Genomic DNA, 9,931 nt, shown 5'->3' with positions numbered 1-9,931 from the left:
AGTTTAATGTTGTCTAAAGAAAAAAACCAAGTAGTTTGTATGCTTGCTGAGACTACTCTGTAAATAAAACAAAGCACAATAAGAGCTGCAAAAAAATGTAGTCTTAATCCAAACTAAAATCATAAGGTAGGAAAAAAACTTCGGAGATGAATGACAAGCAATTTTTTCTTATAAAATATAATGTGCACTTGGTGAAAGCTGAAATGACATTAACAATTGCTGGAGAGACAGATCCATTCTACAGTAATAAAATGGCAAAACATAGGTTTTCAGACTTCTTTATTTCTTCTTTTTTCTTTTACAAAAGATCTCAGTTTTCTCTGTAGGCAGTGTCACTTCATTCTGGTGCATAATAAAATATAGTATTAGATATTGAAAAGTTTTTGGCATTTTTTTGGTTCCCTTAGAAGAAGAGGTGAACTTACATACAAGATAGATACTTTGCAGAAGAAACCAAACCTTTTTTTTTTTTTTTTTTTTTTTTTTTTTTTTTTTGTGGAAAGGAAACTTTAAACTTTGATTTTGGAGGTAGGGTCCTTCTTTAAGGCTCTAAATGAAGTAATAAACATAGTATCACACAGCATACACTTTCTCTCTACAAGCCAAGCAGTTCCATTGACCAAAGCATTGAGGATGTAAGCCCTTCCTCCCACCCCACCATCCCCTTGCCCTGCCAAAAAAAAAAAAAAAAAAGAAAAACTAAAGCCTTCCATCACAGCTTTCTACCGAAGGAATGTAGTCTAGTCCCACAAATAAAAGCTTGTAGCAGAGCAAGTTTGACACCATACCAGTGCTGTTATCATAACTCATAGATCCTTGTAGCAAGTTGTCCTGGTTTCAGCCAGGGTAGAGTTAATTTCTTCTCAGTAGATGTTACAGTGCTGTGATAACAGAGTTCTATATAATGTCTATATAGGGCTTAATGGTAAATTATTTCTGTTGAGCATGTTATTCAAAGACCCCAGGGCAATGACATACACATGACTAGCCTGTGCTAATAAAATATTTGTTGTCTTAGCAAGAGCAAACAAACATAAAGGTTTGCAGGCTGCTAAAGGAAAATATGAAATTTTAACAAGGTATAAGGACTTAAAGAGCACTGTTGCCTGTGTCAAACACTGTTACCACAGAAGAACTCTGCCATGAGATAAGCATAGAATGGAGTGACAGGATGGTTCTAACTCCAACCTTGGTAGAAGCTAGATCTGATTGGCACATCCTGGGTAATGCATCCAGATAAAAATTCCAACTGTGGCAAACCCTGTAAAGAAGCAACTGCTTGTACACATATCACTGGTCAAAGAAAGACCACTCAGAGTTACTGGACAGATGCCAACTGTGACCACCAGAGCCTCCCTGCCCCCCATCCCTTCAATGTGCCTCAGTGGATACCTGGACCTTGGACTGTAAGTTAAGCAACTGTGAGGGGAACTTGAAATAAGATAAAGGTGGTACTTTTGTCAGATCTTAACACAAGGTTCCCAAAGGCATAAGCACCAGATGTTAACAGAGTTCTTCAAAATTAAAGCACAGAAAAGTATAAAGGCCACAAGGCTACAATTATGATCACAAAAGAGTAACTACTTGTCTCTAAAAGACTGTAAGTTGAATGTAACATGGAAATGTAAATTAATGAAGAAAAAGAAAATTGTGTTTAGAAAAATCTTGTAAAAGAACAAAACCCTGTAGATCCACAAGTGACAGGAAAAACCCCTTCCACCATCATACTCCTCTTGATGACTGCATAAAAAGACTTTAAGGAATAAATATTTGAAATTGTGATGTGGCCTTCAAGTTTCTGTTCCACTTCAGGTTCATCTATTGTTGAAATGATCTAGCCCATCCACAGACCAAGCTACACCTTAAAATAATGACTTATACTTGATTCCAAGTTAAGAAAAAAAATATAAACCATTCAAAAGAGTTTGGGTTCAGTAGAAAAACGTTAAACCAAAATCTGCAGTGCAACTATGGTTACTGATAGCCAAATCATTCAGGCACTATGTTTATCATTTGAAAACTGCAGTAGGTTCTATTAAACCATATAGAAAGACAGTGCTGATCAAAGCAAATCCAGCAATGTATCGTGTTCCTCAATTGCTTCACCTTATCCTAGGAATAAAAATTAAAAAACAAGCCATTTCCAGTCTTCTTTGCACCCTGCTTAAAGGGTAGCTGAGAATATGCTGATAAGATTGCTTTTTCAGGAGAAAAAGAGAGCATGTCCTGAGTAAAATCTTGATATTTTTCTGGTGTGTGAATCCGAAAGAGCATGGTTATAGATGGTTATACTTCAGGATCTGTGCTATTGAAAAGCTGTGTAAAGATAGATAAGAGTGACCACTGGAGTGGTCTGTTGCCCTAGATTACCTTCTCCTTTTTGCCAAATTTTAAGTTCTCTGTTTCACTGAACATAGTAAAATAAGAATGTTTCATAAAGGTCAGATGAAAGATGACCATGACTGTTTTTTTGTTTTGCCTCTGTTTGCTTACCATGCTTTACTTTATGTCTTTAAAAAGGGATTGTTGTGCAGCAAACTGAAAAAGCTACTTATTTGTCTTTCCTGGCTGCTGTAAATTGAGTCAGACAGAAACTTCTGGAAAGATGAAATTTTTCTTTACCTGCGAATGTCCAAATTTTCCAAGGTGGGTCTTCTAACCTTCATAGAAAAAGAGAGTGGGACAAGCAAAAGATACCACGGGCAAGCAGAGGCTGGTAAAAAAGCAGGGCAGAGTTGACCAGCCAAGTGCTTAAAGTAGTAGGGAGAACAGAGATTCAGAGTGCACTTCAGGTGAGGTCTGACGACACTCATCTGTTGTCTGGTATTCTTGTAAAGGACAAATAGAATGGACCAAATACTCATCTTGAAAAGACAGAGTAGGAAAATTAAAGATTGTATACAAATCTTCCTAATTTCACTCTGTCTTAGCCAGCAGGTCTGAGGTTTTACATTTAAAAAATATCTGTTTGGTTTAGTGTTCTCAGAAAGCCTAGCTTTATAAGTTTCCCGTTCTCATGGTATTTTGCATATGCTCATTTAGCAGAAAACATTCTCAAAAACCTAGCCAATTTCTGATGTATTTTACCAACACTGATGAAAAAAAGTGCAAGGAGGAAATAGTGGGTGAAAATTGAATGAATTTTATGAAATTTGGAAATTAGAAACAAAAATACAATGAAAAAGGAAGATGGAACATATGGCAAGATTAATTCTAAAGTATTCTAGATTGTCTCCTTCACATCTTCTCTAAAAACTAAGAAATTTAATTTGCCCTGAAAGGCCATGTTATGCCTTTACATTTCCCAGCATTCACATTAACCATGTAATTTTAGAATACCATTGTGCCTCATCAGGCTCATATGCTCATTCCACATTCAGACTTATACCAGGAACATGGGAATATGAGTAAGCATGATAAACATTACTGTCATCTGATGTTTTAGAGGGCCAGTGCATTAAGACCATGGTTGAAAACTGAGCAAATGGCAATCATTTTTTCAGTGAAAGTGACTTTAAAAATGAAAAATATCTTTATTATTTTTCATTGCTCAGTTTTTGCTATATAAAACAGAAGCACAAATAGAACTCTGTTTCATATTGCTTACTCTTAAACGCTCAGACACTGAGTTAGACAGTACCATAAAAAATTCCATAGGCAAACAAATAACATCAAAAGGCACTCTCATATATAGCAATGTTATATAACCTCAGTTCTGTGATCAGGGACTAATTCACAGCAAGAGTAATAAAATTTCTTTATAAGTTTTCAGCAGATACACAATCCTGAGTCCTTTTTTGTTTCTCAGCCATATTCCCTTTTTTCCCACATTCCTCAAAATAAACTCAAATAGTTAAAATAGCCCAAAGACATAATACCTTGGTCAAGCTACTTGGCTGCATTTCTTTTATGTCCTCTCATTATTTATAGCAATAGGCTACAAGTTCTTGGAGCAGCAATACCATTATATGAAAGCTAGTCATATAAACACTGATAATATTTCTTAGTTTGAATTCTATGTCAAAGATATAGACTTACTCATTATTTTCTGTTATTTCCAACTGCCTCTAGATAATGGTTATATTTAATAGGGTCCCCTTCGTAGCTTTTTTCTTCCTGTTTATAATAAAGCATAACTAAGGACGATTTTGGGATATTAAAAACTTCAAAGGTAACTAAGCTGTATTAACTGAGCATAAGAAGAATGGAAGAATTCAGAATCATCACTCTTTTTTTATTGTTTTAATCCTTTCTGCCCTATTGACACAATAAAGAGGGCTTCATAACAACTGCTATCTGAACTGCTGTGGTGCTCCAAGCTATACATTAATCTTCAAAGCTGAAGCATTTTGATTAGTATTTCCAAGAATGATAGTGTGGTGTTAGTAAATCAGTGATTCCAGTTCTGTAAACACCCTTATATACTTTTTATTTTTCCCCATGACCAAGGAACATAAAAATATTTTTATTAGTAATTTTTGTCCAGTGCTTCAAGCTTTACCGTCATCTGCAAATTGAGATTAAAGACAAAAAAAGTGCCAGAAATTTACAGCCTTTGAGAAAACCCAAACCTCGTAGTAGTTATATTTTTGTAAATAAAAATTCATGTCATGGTTCAGTACATTTTAATAACTGTTATTTATAATAAAAGCAATATAATACTCTATTATTACTAATTTGGATTCATGCTTTCATGACAGGAATAGATTAAAATCAACAACAATAAACAAAAAAAATTCACTGCAGGCTGAGAGAATAATTTATTGTAATTTTTTTAAGCAATAAATATTTTCAATTAGTACTCAGAATTCATTAGTAATTAAATATATTATGATTAAATATGGAGAATAAAGCAAAAAATGGAAGAGCCTATCAGCAGAGGAAAGACGATGATAAAGAAAGGAGCTAAACATCATAATCTAAGAAAGAAAAAAGGATTCTATATGAATGTTGGTCAAGAAATAATATTAAAAAAAATAGGTGGCAGAAAACTAGAGAATCAGAGTAATGGTGACAGGAAAAAAGGTAGGAATGAAGACTCTGAAAGTGTTCAATTTATAGAGCACATATTCCTGTGAATACAACATTACTGTCTCTAAAAACAGGGTCAGAAACTTTATATTACATCAACAGTGCAATACCCCAGGACTTGTTACTTTTTCAGGATTTCCACAGAATCATATATTTTAATAACCAAGTGATAGCTCCCTAACTCATACTAGCTTTTGTTTAGCTTCGTGCAATTATATGGTTGAACATTTATTGTTAGAACAATATCTATGCATGTTTTTAACTATTATATAGTAACTACAGTTCTGTGCCTCTGTATATCAGCTGTTTTTCTTTATTATAAAAATTTTCCTGGGTATAGTGTAAGAAGCAGACAGGAGTTCTGTCTCTCCAGCAGAAATGCACAAGTTGGATCTGATATATTTGGTATTGCTCTCCTTGAGCCATCTGGCTGAAAACGACTTTTGAAAATTTTTAGGCACAAGTGATGTTTATTCTCTTACATGAACACATCGAACAGTGCAGCAAATCAGTAAAGCTCAGCAGGTAGCCTGAGAATAGGAGCTGTGATGAAATAATGAAGATATTTGACTTCTCTCAGCATCTATGGAAGGAAACATTTTCCTCTTAGATATATTTCAGCTATTTTGGGAGTATGGTCTTTTGGGATTAAGCATGAAAAGACTTATAAGAACTTTAAAATCGGAAACAAGAGAGAACAGTGATAAAGGCAACTATAAATTCCATGTCTGGTTATAATAGGAGATGTAGAAAATCAGGTACTTGAGGATACAGGAAAAGGTACAGGAGTATTTTCAGGTATGGAGAGTGAGGTTTGATATTCATACAATTAACTATCAGACAACACATGGCACAGCTAACTCAGCAAGAACATAAGCTGAAATCTGAAATAAACAACTAATACAAGCTGATGGAATAACAAAATGGAGAAATTATTAAATTTATTTCAATGCATGAGAATAAATGCTATAGTAGTAGAAGAAACTTCATAACTGGAATGTAACATTAGGGCATAAGCATTTAAAAATATTAAAATAAGCAAAAAGTGTTTGGAAAAACACTTGTACTAAGGAAAAAAATAACATTATGTAGAGATGGAAAACCTGATGTAGTATAGTTAGCCTTGACTAGAATTATTCAGAGAAAATATTGTACAAGAGATTTTATTGGTTTAATATATGAATCTGAGGTAGGTGACCATGTTGGGATATAGATAAAGTTAGATTTTAATATTACTAAAGAGACAGCATGAATGTTTTCCTGTTTAGTTATTCTAGTTTGCATTTAAGATTTCGAGACAGTTTTCACAGGGAGAGAGAAGGATAGTGATTGCAGTTACACCTACATTGACAAATCCTTTTCTTCTTGTTTCATGGTTATCTGTCCCAATGATCATCTATATTGCAAGTTTGTTATTAAATCCCAGGCTTTCTTGCAAAGTAAAAACAAATAGTTCCCACTAAGACAGAAATCGTCTTGGTATCCTCTTCAGTTCACACTAGAATTTCTCTCTACAGGTGATATCAACAAGATGATACCAGGTTTAGTTCTTTCTAATTTGCACAGACCTACAATGATATTCCAGTACAACAACATGTCTTACAAAAAGATCTCACAGTATGCAACAAATATCCTTCTTGTTACGCTATGAAATTATCATTTTGACCACCTATGCCACAGTTCTCTCATTATTTAAGGCAACCTGAACTTTAAATAAAAAGCCATCAAAAAAACTCCAAAACAAACAAAACCCCAAACAAACAAGCAAAAAACCCAAAAACAAACAACACAGATAGAAATTAATTAAGTCTCAGAGTTCACAAGTCAAGTTCTATGCATGGTGTCAATAGAAAACTTACTCCAGGAAAAAAGATGTGACTCCAGAGACAGTGCCTATAATTTTAGCTATGCACTATGTTGAAATGGATGAAGTTGCTTGAACTATTCATTAGGTAGATTTTAAAGACAATCCTTAAAGTGGAATCTGGAAAACAAGTCTCATGTATGATTCCTCTAAACATCATTCACAAGTGAAGGGTAGCAGACTTCATCTTCAGCCAAGATTTGATGGATGGAAATCAGAAGTTGCTGCTTGTTTTGAACACTTTCTAAGACTACTTGTTGCTTTGAGACCTTTAGGTGAAAAAGATGGAAAAGCATGAATTTGGAGAGGTCAATGTAATCTACTTAATGTAGGCAAGACTACAGTGTTTCCAAATAGTATTGGTTTATAAGCAGTGACTCAGTGGCTTCAGGAAATAATAACTACAGAAAAAAATTGAGAATTTGTGTTTAAGACTTACAAGGTTACATGACACCTACACCTCACTTCGTGATCCACATTGTACTTGCAATTCTGAACAATTTATAAAAAGATGTTGATTTAGATTTCAAAAAGGAAAAATGAGAGGAAATGAATGTGAAAGAATTCTATAACTACATGAATAAAAGAGAAAAAATGGGCACACAACAGTTTTGCACTGAGAGCAAGGCTACATTTAAAGTAATCCAGACACAACCAAATATTAACTGAATCTTTTGTCTCAGATTTTATCCTGCGTGTGGTGGAATATAAGTGGAACTGTATGAAAGTTAATGAGAATGCATATACAAAATTAGATCAAAGAGTTTAGTGAACTTAAGATGGCAGGTTGATAGTCTTATTTTTAAACAATAAAGAAGCTAGTGGTGGATCCTATAATAAAGAAGTTAGAAATTGATTCTATAATGAAAGTTTAAAATATTTAGATGTTTTAGCCAACAAAAATTAAGACTGATTGAACATATGCTTGTTCTCAGCAAATACTCAAGAACTTGAATATCAGGGAGGGAAAATTGTTATTAAGGTTCAAGGGCAAAGTTGTCACAACAACAAATGGATTTAAGTTGACCGTAAATAACGTTGACTGGAAGTGAGGAGATTTATATGTCTAAAAAGGAAGAACCTGTAGAGCAAACCTGCACTCAACAACAGAGGAAAAACTCTAGCTAAACTGAATATAGTTAACCCATGAAACATAGATTGTGCTGTATGACATAACTGACTGTAGGCACTAAACTCTGTTCCAGGTGCTTGCTTCTAATGCTTTGTCCTGTATTCCTAAAGAAAAATGTATTTGCAAATTTATATATATACACATGATTTCAAATGTGACACCTACAAAATATTGAGTGCTTCTATATTTTTTCCTGTCAATCACTTTTTTACCCTCCTTTACAAAGAATTTAATTGATTCCATGTTTTTCAAGGTTTATTGCTTAGCTTATTTGAGGTGTTGAGTTTGTCATCTCAAAAGCAGGTACCATATGAATAATAAGCATTATATATTATAATTTTAAGTAAATATGCAAAAGTGAAGCAAATATACTTGCTATACTGGTCTAGTTATCTGTAAATTTATAAGAATATTTGTGACCCTACTTTGCACCAGCATTCATAAAAGTAAAAATCTGCCTAAATATGTGTTTAGGGAAACAGTGTCAGCAGGAATTCACCTCAATATTTGTACTGGAATTTAAAAAACTCTCTGCACTCAGAAGACACCTCCCCTCCCCCCATTCCCCCCCACAAATTAAGATACCAATTTTCTTGTGACTAGAATGCTTGGATATATACACCCATAGCTTTTCTTCATTGAGATGTGTTATCTGTGTGACAGTCATAATGTTCGTATACTCCAGTTAGTACTATTGGAAAACATCTCTATTAGCATTATCCTCCCAAGTATTGTCCTCCTTGAATGTTAGCCAATAAAGACAGAGCATAGCTTGTTCCTTTCTTTCAGTTCCCCTTAAAACATACACCAAATTAGGTAAGACTTTGAAAGGGATAGGAGGGAATATTGTAAATATCTGAAGTAATTGGCTATATGTTGATTCACGCTGTGGGTGACCAAGTAGAGGAGAAACTAACAATTACCTGGAGAAGGACCCTTAGAGTTCTTAATTAAACGAAGATTGAAGGATAACTCCCAAAGGCAGCTTGATCACTGGATGCTTCAGCAAGTGCATAATGCTTAGTATAAGTACAAATGGAGCTCCAGATGGCCTCTCGTCAAATGTCAAGTGTCCAATGTTCCACAAAGAATCACAGAATCATAGAATCAACCGGGTTGGAAAAGACCTCTGAGATCATCAAGTCCAACCCTTGATCCACTACCACTGTGGTTACTAGACCATGGCACTAAGTACCACAACCAGTCTCATTTTAAAAGCCTCTAGGGACAGTGAGTTCACCACCTCTCTGGGAAGCCCATTCCAATGTCTGATTGCTCTCTCTGTAAAAATTTTTTTCCCAATACCAACCTAAACCTCCCCTGGCACAGCTTAAGATCGTGCCCTCTTGTCCTACTGTTGGTTGCCTTGGAGAAGAGACCAACTCCAGCTGGCTCCAACTGCCTTTCAGGGAGTTGTAGAGAGTGATGAGGCCTCCCCTGAGCCTCCTCTTCTCCAGGCTAAACAACCCCAGCTCCCTCAGTCTTTCCTCATGGGACTTGTGCTCCAATCCCTTCACCAGCCTCATTGCTCTTCTCTGGACCTGCTCCAGCACCTCAATGTCCTTCCTGAACTGACACAGTACTCCAGGTGAGGCCTCACCAGTGCTGGGTACAGGGGAAGAATCACTTCCCTGGTCCTGCTGACCACACTGTTCCTGATCCAGGCCAGGATGCCATTGGCCTTCTTGGCCACCTGGGCACACTGCTGGCTCCTGTTCAGCTTCCTGTCAATCCAAACTCCCAGGTCCCTTTCTGCCTGGCTGCTCTCCAGCCACTCTGATAGCCTATAGCGCTATCACTATCACTGCTTAAAATGGCCAAATGAGCCCTTGCAGGTAAGGTAGATTCTCTGACAGCAGTTTGATAGCATTCATTTGTGTGTTATGCTAACCAGAATGGTATTT

General features: G+C 35.5%; 1 long non-coding RNA gene across 1 annotated transcript; it reads right to left on the bottom strand.

The window, feature by feature from the left end:
- Positions 1 to 2,601: 2,601 nt before the first annotated feature.
- LOC135415285 (uncharacterized) lies at positions 2,602 to 9,130 on the bottom strand. Its single transcript, XR_010431052.1, has 3 exons — positions 8,951 to 9,130; positions 4,039 to 4,116; positions 2,602 to 2,660 (listed from the first exon to the last, which is right to left on the bottom strand). It is a non-coding gene; the product is annotated as an uncharacterized LOC135415285 (long non-coding RNA).
- Positions 9,131 to 9,931: the final 801 nt, after the last annotated feature.

Source organism: Pseudopipra pipra, chromosome 5 (assembly GCF_036250125.1).
Source record: "Pseudopipra pipra isolate bDixPip1 chromosome 5, bDixPip1.hap1, whole genome shotgun sequence".
Lineage (NCBI taxonomy): Eukaryota > Metazoa > Chordata > Aves > Passeriformes > Pipridae > Pseudopipra > Pseudopipra pipra.
Note: the sequence above shows the minus strand (reverse complement) of the source record. Positions and strands in the feature narration are given on the sequence as shown.